Here is a 15,228-nt window from a genome sequence, read left to right as displayed (position 1 = left end):
TTCTCTTTTTCACATCTTGTTGAAGCAGAGTTCTGAAACTGAAAGGGGCAGAAAACAACAAAGATCCACTTTCAACAATGTAAAATTTCCGTAGCTTCAACTATCATCTCTGTGGGAGGAAGACTAAACTAACTTAGCTCCAAAGCCCCATTTCTTGAGGCCAGCTGGACAACACCATCTATCACAAACACAGGTTTCAACATGGTATGCTGTGTTCTGTGCCAAAGCTACCATCCCTTGTCTCTCTTATTTGCGATAACTCTTCTAGACAGAGTCTACGAATGACTCTGAAACCAGAGTCAACTCCAACTTTCTTCCTCTGCTCTGTCTTGGTTGTCAGGCCCCAGAAACTGCTTTTATAGTATTGCATCCTACTTCCTGTGCCAAAAACTTACCTAATGTTACCTTGGGGAAGGAGGGATTGAGGTGGTATGCCAGAGGCACAGGGCTTTCTGGGAATTCATTTAAATGGAATGTTCTTTATTTGTAAAGGGGAAAGGATTTAACTAAATTAAATTAAAATTTAACTAAATTAATTAAATAAACAATATGGAGGTGAAATTTGTAAGAGATTGCAAAGAAGTTTTGCAGTGAGTACCATAACTTAGGCTTCTCTATCCCCTGTTGTATTTCTCTATGGTAGCCTCTTCCATTTTCCCCTTTTAATTTATGCTACATGCAGCCATCAGATTAAACTTTATATACCAGAGCTACCATCAAATTAAGTATAAATATCATAGGCTGATTTTCAAACTTCTCTGCCATCTTTCCTGTGTCTCTCCCACCTGCAATAACCTTCTCTGATGTCCACCTCCCACCATCATGCCCTCCCCAAGGCCCCTTTTAAAATGAAGATATTTACTGACATTAAAGTCAACGAAGGAACTATCTCCCATATCTCTGCATCTCTGCAGTTCTTGGCCCACGAGGCACTCAAATGTATATTTAAACTTTGGATGAGTAAGACTTGTTAGTAGTTGATGAACCATTTTCATAAAATAGAATATGAAAGACCAAAAAAAAAAAAACTTAACTAAGAATTGCTTGAAATTATGGTGAATTATGTGTATCCTGTGTATAGATGCTAATCCTTCATTTAAGAAAAAAAGTTTATGGCTTGGGAGCTTTTAAAATTCAAGATCTAATTCCCCTTGTTTACTCATTGTATACTGTGCATGAAAGGCGGAAATAACAGAAAGTGAGGTGTGTCACTGGGCAATAGAAGGAGTTGGTCTGGCCCCACAGCTGCAGGTTGAAATGGTTACCAGGAGGGCCAAGTCATGGTCAACCTTACTAACTCAAGAAGATATTTGTAATCATACAAGGTGTTTGAGGGGAGTTTTACCAGTATACAGGTCTTCATCTCCCTTAGAAAAGCTACTAATAAAAATCACAATTGAAAACTGCTTCAGGAAAGCTGAGCTTGTTTAAGATACCAACATAATGTCTCTAATGTACCTTTGTAAACTTAAGTATCAGGGCTACTAACAGCACTACTATACTTACAACAAAACCACGAACTCAGCTATTCCCCAAAAGAAATCTGTTATGAAAGACAGTCTCCATGGGGACTGACTCCTGCTGTCCAACACTTGTCCTGCAGATAAGAATGAAGAAACTTCAGTTAGTGCTACAAATCCCTGACACAAGACACATTGCACTTAATCAGTCGGGTAACAATCATAAGCTCAATTTTCAACATGTTTGCTGTTCCAAACAATCTACGCAAGAAGTCTGTGATGTGTATATGGTCCTAAGGAAAGGTTCCGGGAAGTGAAGCTCTGTGATCTAGAGGTCATTTCTTGCATATGTCAAATAATGCCTCCTATATAGTTTGTAATTTTTGGTGGGTGACATTTCAAGAATTTTTTCTTTTTTTTCTTTTTTAATGAGGTAAAAATATACACAAAAAATTTTATCATTTTAATCATTTTAAGTGTACAATTCTATGGCATTAAGTACATTACCATACAACCATCATCATCAGCCACTTCCAGAACTTTTCTGTCTTCCCCAACTACAACTCCACACCCCTTAAACACTAACTCCCCATTTCTCCCGCTCCCCAGACCCTGAAAACCACCATTCTACTTTGTGTCTCTATGAACTTGACTGCTCTAGGAAATCTGTACAAGGAGTCATACCCTACTTGTACTTTAACAACTGGCTATCTCACTTAGTACAGTATCTTTAGGATTCATCCATATTGTAGCATATGTCAAAATATCCTTACTTTTTTAGGCTGATGAATATTCCACTGTATGCATATACTACATTTCATTTATCCATTCATCTATTGATGGGCATTTGGGTTGCTTCTACGTTTTGGCTACTGTGAACATGCTGCTAAGAACATGGGTGTACAAATATCTGTTTATTCAAGCATTTTGAGGAAACAAATGAGATGAATGAGTATAAAGCGTTCACATCACCTCCATTTCCTAAATGTGTTTGGAGTATCTCTTTCACTCGCAAAGTCTCTTGCCTAGATAAAAAGACTGTTTATACATACTCTTAAAATCTTCATAACCCTGTAACAGTTGTTATGTTAAAATTCCTGTAAGTCAAAAAATTCGTGTGCTCTAAGTACTAAAGAGAATTTGGCTTATGGCTATTTCTTTAACAGAATGCTGTTGATCCTAATTACAGACTCCAGTTTTATCTTACAGAAAAAAGCATCTATTTTTCAAACCACTTTAAATAATAGAAGCTGTATCAGGAAAAGTGAATATAGAGTTTCAGTCTTGTAAATGAACAGGTCAGAATATTTTGAGAGAAGAGCCATCTGTCAACTACCTGCTCTCTCCATTTTCCCAAGGGCTTCACCACACTCACTGCCACCCCCCCAGGTACAGCTTTTCCTCTTTCACAGACCAGCTTACTTTCAGTATCCACCTGGATCTGAGCTCTTACAGAGCTATTGAGAAACGGGGGCTACTACAGCATGTGAGGGCTTCCCAGGTGGCTCAGTGGTAAAGAATCCACATGCAATGCAGGAGACAAGGGTTTGATCCCTGGGTCCGGAAGATCCTGGGGTTGGGAGGATCCCCTGGAGAAGGGTATGGCTACCCACTCTCGTATTCTTGCCTGGCAAATGCCATGGACAGAGGAGCCTGGTGGGCTACAGTCCATGGGGCTGAAAAGAGTCTGACGCTGACAAGACTGAGCAACTAAACAACAACAGAGTGTGAGTGATTGGCTTGGTTCTGCCTCTTACTAGCTCTGCATCATTGAGACATTTTTCTTCTCTAAGCAAAAGCATTCCAAGACGAGTCATCATACAGAATTGTTGGAAAAAGTCATTTGACAGTAAGAGAAAATTTTTGTCACCTATGAAATACCGATACAGTCCTTCTAAGAAAACAGATCTAACTAGAACTGGTCAATTTCTTCCTTTGCAGTTCTAAAGAGCCTATCGAATGCATTTGTACCATTCAGCTTTTTGTGCTTTTTCTCCCAGTTTCCGAAGGCAGAAACTTCTCCTCCCAATATCCTCGGATAGAAATAAGTGGCTTGAATGCAACTGGCATTTCTCAACTATACAAGTGAGATTAGAGGTCCTAATAAGACTTTATTTATGTAGGTGAAAAACAGTAAGGCATACACAAGACACGCTACAAATACAAGTAGTCAATAAATAATAGAAGCTGCCAGCCTTAACCACAAAGGATGTAACACAAAGTCTGCAAATGCCTAAAACCAAGATTAAACTTTGATTTTTAGCATTCAGCAACCTGTTTCAGAGATTTTTAAGTAGTTGAAAAGGAGGAGAAGAGAGATTTTGAAAAGCAAATAAATGCAAAGTGCGCTCAGCCAGAAGACTTCAGACTACAGTATCTTCATAGCCTTTTAAAATAAACAGATGATTCAAAACGGAACCAGGATCTGCCTCCAGTGATGCAAGAACGAGTTAAGAGGGCAACAAGACATTTGTGTCACCTGAGTCAAACAAGTGGGCAGGCAGTTCTGACATTTTTCCCAGTCATACTGTGTCTTTCCTTTCCATTCATTGTCTTTGGGGAACCACTAAATTAAGTCTCTCTCAGCTTCTCCATTCCAGGAATAATCAACTTGTTCCTACAGGGAGTGCTATTTCTCCCTATGCCCCTTGAAATTAAGGCAGAAAATTACCTGCGTGACAAGCTCTCTCACCTGGGGGGAAAAAGTCTACCCAAAGCTTTTAGTCCACTCTCTTACAAGTTTCGGAAAGAGGCAGCGTAGTAGTAGATAACCGCAAGGAAGCTGACGTCAGCCAACCGGCGTTAGAAACCCGAATGAACCATCATAACTACAGATGTGATCCTGGGCAAACTAACTAATCCGGCTGCGGCTAAGTCTCCACCCGCAAAACAATACGGTTTCACCCGGATAAAGCGATATAGAGACAATGTGTGGACACAAGAACGACTCTTTAAAAAAAAAGTGTCCGAGGCATAAGAAAAAGCAACGCAGATGGTGTAAACACTGTGGTCTTTTCTTTTAACACTTAAGGACACTGACGACCGAAAAGGAAAGACCACTTTTCAAAACCCACAGTCAGGAGCTCCAGGAGGGCGAGATCGCCGGACACTCGGCACAGCCGTCACCAAGGGGACCTCAGCCCCTGCCGCCGGCTCAGGGACGGTCGGCTGAGGAGCTGCAGGCAGGGGCGACTTCGCCCCCAGCTACATTTGGCCGGGGGGCGTGCCCGGGAAAGTGGCGCCGGGCCGGCGGGCGAGGACGAAAGAAACCCGGGGTCCGGCTTCCCAGGATATCCCAGGACGGAGGTCGCCCACGTTGCCCCTTCAACTCACCATTCGAGATGTAAACCATCTTGCCTCTCCTCTGCCTTCAGAGCGACGGCGACGCCTGGCCCCTCTTGGTTTCCGTATCTCCCTCCGCGCCTCCCTCTGACGTCACAGGCCGTGAATAGACAAAACGGTAACAGAAAAGGGAGGTGGACAGAGCCCATTGGTTCTACGGGGACACGTCCCCGACGGGCGTTTTGTCCACGTCACGCCGGCGACTTCCGGTGTCAAGCGGCGGCTGGGGCCGGGGGTTGGATGTGACGTTGCGGATTTAGTCTGTGAACAATCGTTTTCTCTATGAGAGCTGGTTTACTCCGTCTGGAGAAGGGGCGCTGCTTTCTAGTTTGGAGGGCCCAAGGCTGGGGAGGCAAGGCTACGTATGGAGTGGCTTGAAGAACCGCTCGCAGGAGGAGGTTCCTGAGAATTTTCCAAAATTGTGGATCTTTGAGGGTGTGCCGGTAGGGGCCTTAAGGGAGGAGACGGTGATGAAACCGAAAAGAGCCTTATCGTGAAGCCGTCGGGAACACACAGGCACTCTCTAGACGATGCGCTGATTCTTCTAGAACTAGTGTTTCTACTCTTGGTTCGCTGGAAGTGGATGGAGTTTTTATCAGCTCTTGCGAGATAGCTGAAAAATACTGTAGCGCGAGGTAGCTCTACCTTACTCGGCTAGTTTTTTTTTATTCCTGGCTACTGCGTGATATGGGGCTTCCCAGGTGGCTCACGCCTGCCACCGCAGAAAATGCGGGTTCCATCCCTGGCTGGGGAAGATCCCCTGGAGAAGGAAATGGCATCCCACTCCAGTATTCTTGCTTGGGAAATCCCGTGGATAGAAGCGACTGAGGCTGAGCACACCCTCATTGTGTGATAATGCCAGCACTGTGGAGGTGACAGGTGAATGAGAAGCCATCTACTAGTCATTGATTAAAAATGGACCACATACTTTGTGCTGATGGCTACTTACTCCTCCAGCCACCGGGCTACTTTCTGGTCCTTTACCATGGCAATCTCATTGTTGTCCCTTTGCTTTTGTCCTTGGCTGTCCTTTCTGTGTGGACTCCCTTTTTTTGTTTCTTCCCGTTGTCAAGCCATGTGTGTTGTATCCTCAGAAACTTCCTAATCACCTTAACTAAAATGAGATTGAAAATTACATTTTGGAAATAATATTTTGCATTTAACGATGTGTGCTAAGATTGTATGTTCCAATATCTAGAATAAACAAATATTTATTTTCATGTTGACTTCTTCAACAGCAGTTTTCCCCCTAAAAGTGCATACTGCTGCTGCTGCTAAGTCACTTCAGTCGTGTCCGACTCTGTGCGACCCCATAGGCGGCAGCCCACCAGGCTCCCCCATCCCTGAGATTCTCCAGGCAAGAACACTGCAGTGGGTTGTCATTTCCTTTTCCAAGGCATGAAAGTGAAAAGTGAAAGTGAAGTCGTTCAGTCGTGTCTGACTCTGTGACCCCATGGACTGCACCCTACCAGGCTCCTCCATCCATGGGATTTTCCAGGCAAGAGTACTGGAGTGGGTTGCCATTGCCTTCTCAGAAAGTGCATACTAGGACAAGATAATATCCTTCATCTGAAATTTTTGCATGGCAATCATAGAGGTTTCTTTCTGCACAAATATTGACATGGGGTCATTAATTTTCCCAAGGACCTTTCTTAACACAAGCCATGCCATCATCATCTCTTACCTGCTCTTATCTAGTTGTCTTCTACCTGAAATCCCAGCTTCCACTCTTACCAGCCTTAAGCAGTTTTCACACTGCAGCAAGACCAGCCTTAAGCAGTTTTCACACTGCAGCAAGACTGAAATTAAAGAGGAAGTAATTTCCTGCAACCTTTTAGTCACTAAAATTTAGTGATTTCCTATTGGTCCTAAGATCCAGTTCCTTGTCACCATCTACAGGCCCTTCATGACCTACCCATTTGATTCCCCCTTCACTACACCTCCTGCCACAATCCCACCGAAATTTTGCTCTAGCAGCATTGTTCATTTAGTCTCAAGCACCCAAGTTCTTTCCTGCCTGCAAGACTGCATGTGCTTTTCCTTCTACCTGGGGCACTCTTACCCTGACTTCTTGCACATCCAGCTCCTTTCATCTTTTAGGTCTTAGGGCTTAAGTGTCACCACTTCTGAATTCCTTCTCCAGGCCTGTCATCTCCATGATTATTTTCTTCATAGTACTTCTCACAATGTGAAAATATTTTATGTCATAACTGGCTTGTTTCTTTCTGGAAAACATAGGATGTAAGAGGTCCAGAATCTTAACTGCTTTGTTCCCTCTTACATCTTCAAAGTCTGTCATAGTCCCTGACAGGTAGTAGGTACTCACATATTTGTTGGTAGAAATGGGAGGGAGAGAAAGAGAGAAAGCCATCTAAAAGGTCCCTAAAAATCTCCCCAATCACGAAAGGTGGAAGAACTAATATTAGGATCTCCCGGGTACTAGACAAATGGCTCTGTCCCCTTCATCCCTCTATCTAGATAGTTTCTTCCTCAGATTTTAATGCTGTAATTACCTAATCAACTACCTCTAGCCTTTCCCACTCCATTTCATGCTATTGCCTCTTTCCTGCTCACACCTTTGGTTTCTTCCCACCATCTGACAATGAACACCTCAGCTTCCCTGGTGTGGCATTGAGGGCTTCCTAGATATATCTTCTTAGGTTTATCTCCATGATTAATTTCCTAATGGATCTTTTCCCTCCTTGTTGCTTCTGCTCATTTGTTTCCTGTTGATGGGAATCTTCCCCACCTCTTTAAATCTAATCCATCCTTAAGGTGAGGCATGTTCCTATTAAATGAAATAATGAATAGCAAATGTGAAAGGACTTTGCAAACTGAAAAAATACATACTTCATATAGGTAGGTAGATAGATAATAGATAATTAGTAGCAAGATGGGCTGGGGACAAAGAACATTTCCCCCCTTTCCCTAACCTTTCATGTAAATAACTAACTGCATGTTAGTTACCAGCCACATGTGGCAGTTGAGTAGTTGAAATATGCTTTAGTCTGAACTGAGATCACAATAGATGAGAGATATAAAATGAAATAATGCCAAATACCTCAATTTTTAATACTGATTACATGTGCTAAGTCGCCTCAGTCATGTCTGACTCTGCGACCCCATGACTGCAGCCCGCCAGGTTCCTCTGTCCATGGGGATTCTCCAGGCAAGAATACTGTCATGCCTTTCTCCAGGGGATCTTCCCAACCCAGGGATCAAACCCAGATCTCCTGCATTGCAGGTGGATTCTTTACCAGCTGAGCCACCAGGGAAACCAAAGCATCTCTAAACTGATGACCTAGCCTTCTCTGTTCCAATCCCTTGGCCAGAGGGAAGGGCTGTTCTGAATGACAAATACCTCTGGAGCTGGGACTGGAGTCAATCCCACTTAAACCACATGGGTAAAGAGAGGTGATGTTTACTACAATATAGTGAAGGAATGGGTTTCCCTGGTGGCTCAGTGGTAAAGAATCCACCTATCAATGCAAGTTCAATCCCTGGATCGGGGAGATACCCTGTAGAAGGAAATGGCAACCCACTCCAGTATTCTCACCTGGAAAATCCTATGGATAGAGTTGCTGGAGGGCTACAGTCCTCGGGGTCGCGAAAGAGTCAGACACAACTTAGCAACTAAGCAGCAACAGTGAAGGAATGCCACGTAACATCAAAACAATAAGATGCCTTCAATACTGCCTTTAAGGAACATGGGACACAGATGGCATTTATATTCTTCATTAACTTTTTTATGAGTTTGTTCTTATTACTGCCTTTGTATTCTTTATTTCATCACGGCTCAGATGTCTCAGCTCTTTGTCCTTTATTTCTACCTTATATTCTTTACTGATGTTTTCACAGTAACTTTTTTAAAATTCCTTTTAAGTTATATAAGCTCAGACTGGACATGCGGTGCAAATCAGGGGCTTACTTTTTTGAACCAAAATATAAGCACGTCGTCCTTTCAGTTGAACTGATGGTTTTACTGCTCTACCAGTCACTTTCTTAAACTATTGGAACTCATTTTCTGCATCAAAAATGGAAAAAATACTAGAAATTCACAATACTAACTTCTTGGGAGAATTTGGTGGATTAAAAAGTTGGGGATTTCATCTTTAGTCTCTAAAATATATTACTGTTACTGTTCAGTTGCTAAGTCATGTCCTACTCTTTGTGGCCCCATCCACTGCAGCACACTAGGCTTCCCAGTCCTTCTCTATCTCCTGGAGTTTGCTCAAATTCATGTTTATTGAGTCAGTGATGCTATCCAACCACTTCATCCTCTGTTGCCCCCTTCTCCTTTTGGCTTATCACAAAGTTAATTATATTATCAGTTTCAGTAGTGAGCCTGTGTGGTTAAATTTAAACACATCTCTTTAAATGAATAAGGAATATCTAGAATCTACCTGTGATTCTGTTACAGGAAGAGAAATACTATTTGAATTATAATTTCTAACCTTTTAAATTCATGATCAGATTTTAGCAACGTGGTACTATAATGGTACAATGGTAAATGGAAGGAAATGCTTGTACAGATTTGTAAAGTAAAACCATCAGAGACTTAGGTGTTGGTTGTATTGTATCTGGGTGGCATTAACTGATTATTAAAAACATTTATTATTTTTAGATTTGTATTCTATAGTACCAAAAAAAGTATTGCTTTAAAGCCTTATGTCTAGATTCCTAAAAAATGCAGTAAAGAAATATAACAGAAGTGTACATTCTATCGCTCTGTTAAGTCTCAAGTAACATTGATTTTTATATTTTGAAAAACTAGAATATTAGATAAGTGCCTGTTAAGTTTAAGAAACATATGATTTATTATCTTACTCTCTATATGGTTTGGAGCAGAGAATTTCATAATCCTTTAGGTCTTTTTGTTTTGTTTTAATGTGGTGCCTGTATAGAATATAAAAGTCAAAAGATACAAATAATATCCCATGAAGAACAAGTCCCCTGTCTTCTCACTGTTTCCCCTTAAGCCAGGATTCTAAACATCCATCCCTCACTTAGTGAGGCCTTAACAGCCCTGCTTGGCAAGTTCCTCTTGGGCAACAGTAACCTCAATGACAGACTCACCTCCCTGAAGTCCCATCTTCTCTGGGATCATGGCCAAGCAATTCCTCACTTACTGTCATCTTTAATGTACTTAAAATGTTTTCTCCCCTACTTTATCCAGGTTTTTAAAGTTCTCCTCAGGGGAAGAGTTAGTGCAAATTACTTCCTCCTATGTAATAAAGTGGAAGTTGATGTATCTATTTAACCAAATCAACATGGCCATTTAGATTATGTCTTAGATTAAGTACTATTTTGCCTTTCACTTGAACAATTATGTTATTTGTGTTCAAAATTTCCAGAACAACTCCAAGTGTTTCAAATGTAGTCAAAACACATTATTACTTATGAACAGAAAGATTATTGTCAGTGTTAGTACTATAACTAATAGTATTATAATATGTAATAATAGTATTGTAAATAAATATAAATAGTAAATTATAAGTAATTTACTAAAAATAGTATGATATTGATACAAAAAATAGTAACGTAAAAACTGTGAGTGAATTTAAAATATATTTTGCAAATAAACATTCTGCTTTTAATCTTTCCACAACCAAGTAGATGAATAAAACCTGACTTTGGTTTGATATTCTTGGTCCTTTTAATTAAAGGCTCAATAAAAACAGATTCATTTTGTGGTCTCCTCAGGAAAGTTCTTTTTGGTCCAGTGATGACTGGTCTTTGAAAGATTGTTCCAAGGCTCTAAACGGAGCCTTGCCGTTGCCTCAACTAGGTAGTAAGATGTGCTGCTGCTGTTGCCTCAACATCACCTTATTTTTCCTTACCAACTGTATGATACAGCATACAGTTAGTGACCTTGGTTAATATTGCCCAAGATCAAATATGGTTCTTAATTTTAAAAAAATCATCTTTCACAATTATCAGTAATCCATCTCTTTTGCTGTCACACTCTAACTTGGTTTTGATGACAAGTATGAAGTGGAGACTCTGAAAATGGAATCTGGCAGCGGCCAAAGTGTTGCTTGCTGTTATTTTCTCTTTTCATTTGGAATGGATTTAGCTACTCCTTAGTGGCACCCAGTCTTTCACATTGAGACTGAGACATTTCACAAGTGTGTTGAAGACCATATGTGCAGAAAAGTGGAGAAATGAGTGGAAATGGCTAGAGTCACCTTGGGTTGCTGACCGGTTTGGTCTCTCTAGTTCCTGTGCCATAACCAGCCAGCTGGCAAGGGAGGGGAGCAGGTTCAGAGGCTGCCAAAAGGCCAGCCACATGAGCCTGACTCAGGCTGACTGCTGCAATGGTGCTGCAGTTCACACCAGCATTTTATAAGGTAACCAGGGACTGGGGATGCCACGCAGAATATAACTCTAGGCATTTCAATTGAGTCACTGTTTTTAGAAATATAATTTTTTAAAAAATCCCACTAAAGAACATTGTCTATCATAAGCCTTGAAAATGTCCAGATCCTTAATCCAACATTTCCATTTCCAGATTTCAGTCTAAAGAAACAATGAGAGATGTAGACATAGGTACAAGAATATTTACCCCAGTGTTATTTGAAATGAAAAGAAAAAATGAAAGTCATATAATCACAACAATGAGGGATTGGCTAAATTTTGAATATACAGTATAGGGTACATTAAAATATTGCAGCCATGAAATTAAAAGATGCTTACTCCTTGGAAGGAAAGTTATGACCAACCTAGACAGCATATTAAAAAGCAGAGACATTACTTTGCCAACAAAGGTTCCTCTAGTCAAAGCTATGATTCTCCCAGTAGTCATGTATGGATGTGAGAGTTGGACTATAAAGAAAGCTGAGCGCCGAAGAATGGATACTTTTGAACTATGGTGTTGGAGAAGACTCTTGAGAGTCCCCTGGACTGCAAGGAGATCCAACCAGTCCATCCTAAAGGAGATCAGTCCTGGGTGTTCATTGGAAGGACTGATGTTGAAGCTGAAACTCCAATACTTCAGCCACCTGATATGAAGAGTTGACTCGTTTGAAAAGACCCTGATGCTGGGAAAGATTGAGGGCAGGATGAGAAGGGGATGACAGAGGATGAGATGGTTGGATGGCATCACCAACTCAATGGACATGAAGTAAACTCCGGGAGTTGATGATGGACAGGGAGGCCTGGCATGCTGCAGTCCATGGGGTCGCAAAGAGTCAGACATGACTAAGTGACTGAATTGAACTGAACTGAATTTCCCACTATTTTAATGTTCAGTTCAATTGAGTTCAGTTGTTCAATCGTGTCTGACTCTCTGCAACCCCATGAACCACAGCACACCAGGCTTCCCTGTCCGTCACCAACTCCTGGAGTTTACTCAAACTCACGTCCATTGAGTCAGTGATGCCATCCAACCATCTCATTCTCTGTCGTCCCCTTCTCCTCCTGCGTTCAATCTTTCCCAGCATCAGGGTCTTTTCCAATGAGTCAATTCTTCGCATCAAGTGGCCAAAGTATTGAAGTTGCAGCTTCAACATAAGTCCTCCCAATGAATATTCAGGACTGATTTCCTTGAGGATGGACTGGTTGGATCTCCTTGCAGTCCAAGGGACTCTCAAGAGTCTTCTCCAACACCACAGTTCAAAAACATCAATTCTTCGGTGCTCAGCTTTCTTTATTGTCCAACTCTCACATCCATACATGACTACTGGGAGAATCATAGCTTTGACTAGAGGGACCTTTGTTGGCAAAGTAATGTCTCTGCTTTTTAATATGCTGTCTAGGTTGGTCATAACTTTTCTTTCAAGGAACAAGCGTCTTTTACTTCATGGCTGCAGTCACCATCTGCAGTGATTTAGGAGCCCCCCCAAAAATAAAGTCTATCACTGTTTCCACTGTTTGCCCATCTATTTGCCATGAAGTGCTGGGATCAGATGCCATGATCTTAGGTTTCTGAATGTTGAGCTTTATGCCAACTTTTTCACTCTCCTTTTTCACTTTCCTCAAGAGGCTCTTTAGTTCTTCCCTTTCCACCATAAGGGTGGTGTCATCTGCATATCTGAGGTTACTGATATTTCTCCCAGCAATCTTGATTCCGCTCATGATGTATTCTGCATATAAGTTAAATAAGCAGGGTGACAATATACAGCTTTTACATACTCCTTTCCCGATTTGGAACCAGTCTGTTGTTCCATGTCCAGTTCTAACTGTTGCTTCCTGACCTGCATATAGATTTCTCAAGAGGCAGGTCAGGTGGTCTGGTATTCCCATCTCTTTCAGAATTTTCCACATTTATTGTGATCCACACAGTAAAAGGCTTTGGTGTAGTCAATAAAGCAGAAGTAGATGTTTTCTGGTAATCTCTTGCATTTTCAATGATCCAGCAGATGTTGGCAACGATATCTGGTTCCTCTGCCTTTTCTAAATCCAACTTGAACATCTGGACATTCACAGTTTTCAAGTACTATTGAAGCCTGGCTTGGAGAATTTTGAGCATTACTTTGCTAGTATTCGAGATGAGTGCAATTGTGTGGTAGTTTGAGCATTCTTTGGCATTGCCTTTCTTTGGGATTGGAATGAAAACTGATCTTTTCCAGTCCTGTGGCCACTGCTGAGTTTTCCAAATTTGCTGGCATATTGAATGCAGCACTTTCACAGCATCATCTTTTAGGATTTGAAATAGCTCAACTGGAATTCCGTCACCTCTACTAGCTTTGTTCATAGTAATGCTTCCTAAGGCCCACTTGACTTCATGTTCCAGGATGTCTGGCTCTAGGTGAGTGATTACACCATTGTGGTTATCTGGGTCGTGAAGATCTTTTTTGTATAGTCCTTCTGTGTATTCTTGCCACCTCTTCTTAATATCTTCTGCTTCTTCTGTTAGGTCCATACAATTTCTGTCCTTTATTGTGCCCATCTTTGCATGAAATGTTCCCTTGGTATCTCTAATTTTCTTGAAGAGATCTCTAGTCTTTCCCATTCTATTGTTTTCTTCTATTTCTTTGCACTGATCACTGAAGAAGGCTTTCTTATCTCTCCTTGCTGTTCTTTGGAACTCTGCATTCAAATGGGTATATCTTTCCTTTTCTCCTTTGCCTTTAGCTTCTCTTCTTTTCTCAGCTATTTGTAAGGCCTACTCAGACAACCATTTTGCCTTTCTGCATTTCTTTTTCTTGGGGATGGTCTTGATCCCTGCCTCCTGTACAATGTCATGAACCTTCATCCATCGTTCACAGGCACTCTGTCTATCAGATCTAATCCCTTGAATCTATGTCTCACCTCCACTGTATAATTGTAAGGGATTTGATTTAGGTCATACCTGAATGGTCTAGTGGTTTTCCATACTTTTCTTCAATTTAAGTCTGAATTTGGCAATAAGGAGTTCATGATCTGAGCCACAGCCAGCTCCGTCTTGTTTCTGCTGACTGTATAAGCTTCTCCATCTTTGGCTGCAAAGAATATAATCAGTGTGATTTTGGTATTGACCATCTGATGATGTCCATGTGTAGAGTCTTCTCTTGTGTTGTTGGAAGATGATGTTTTCAATGACCAATGTGTTCTCTTGGCAAAACCCTGTTAGCCTTTGCCCTGCTTCATTCTGTACTCCAAAGCTAAATTTGCCTGTTACTCCAGGTGTTTCTTGACTTCCTACTTTTTCATTCCCACCCCCCTATAATGAAAAGGACATCTTTTTTGGGTGTTAGTTCTAGAAGGTCTTGTAGGTCTTCAGAGAACCATTCAACTTCAGCTTCTTCAGCATTACTGGTAGGGGCAAAGACTTGGATTACTGTGACACTGAATGGTTTGCCTTGGAAATGAACAGAGATCACTCTGTCGTTTTTGAGACTGCATCCAAGTACTGCATTTCAGACTCTCTTGTTGGCTATGAGGGCTACTCCATTTCTTCTAAGGGATTCTTGCCCACAGTAGTAGATATAATGGTCATCTGAGTTAAATTCACCCATTCCAGTCCATTTTAGTTCACTGATTCCTAAAATGTCAATGTTCACTCTTGCCATCTCCTGTTTGACCACTTTCAATTTGCCTTGATTCATGGACCTAACATTCCAAGTTCCTATGCAATATTGCTGTTTATAGCATCGGGCTTTACTTCCATCACCAGTCACATCCACAACTGGGTGTTGTTTTTGCTTTGGCTCCGTCTCTTTCAGGAGTTATTTCTCCACTGATCTCCAGTAGCATATTGGGCATCTACCCACCTGGGGATTTCATCTTTCAGTGTCCTATCTTTTTGCCTTTTCATACTGTTCATGGGGTTCTCAAGGCAAGAATACTGAATGGTTTGCCATTCCCTTCTCCAGTGCACCATGTTTTGTCAGAACTCTCCACCATGACCTGTCCATCTTGGGTGGCCCTACTAGGCATGGCTCGTGGTTTCACTGAGTTAGACAAGGCTGTGGTCCATGTGAATAGACTGGTTAGTTTTCTGTGA

General features: G+C 41.4%; 1 long non-coding RNA gene across 1 annotated transcript; it reads right to left on the bottom strand.

Annotated features, from left to right (window-relative positions):
• Nucleotides 1–1,506: 1,506 nt before the first annotated feature.
• LOC133045834 (uncharacterized) lies at nt 1,507–6,501 on the bottom strand. The gene is made up of 3 exons (XR_009690361.1): nt 6,487–6,501; nt 4,794–5,916; nt 1,507–1,597 (listed from the first exon to the last, which is right to left on the bottom strand). It is a non-coding gene; the product is annotated as an uncharacterized LOC133045834 (long non-coding RNA).
• Between the last annotated feature and the right edge of the window lie 8,727 nt (nt 6,502–15,228).

The sequence above is a fragment of the Dama dama genome, chromosome 24 (assembly GCF_033118175.1).
Source record: "Dama dama isolate Ldn47 chromosome 24, ASM3311817v1, whole genome shotgun sequence".
Taxonomy (NCBI): Eukaryota; Metazoa; Chordata; class Mammalia; order Artiodactyla; family Cervidae; genus Dama; species Dama dama.
Note: the sequence above shows the minus strand (reverse complement) of the source record. Positions and strands in the feature narration are given on the sequence as shown.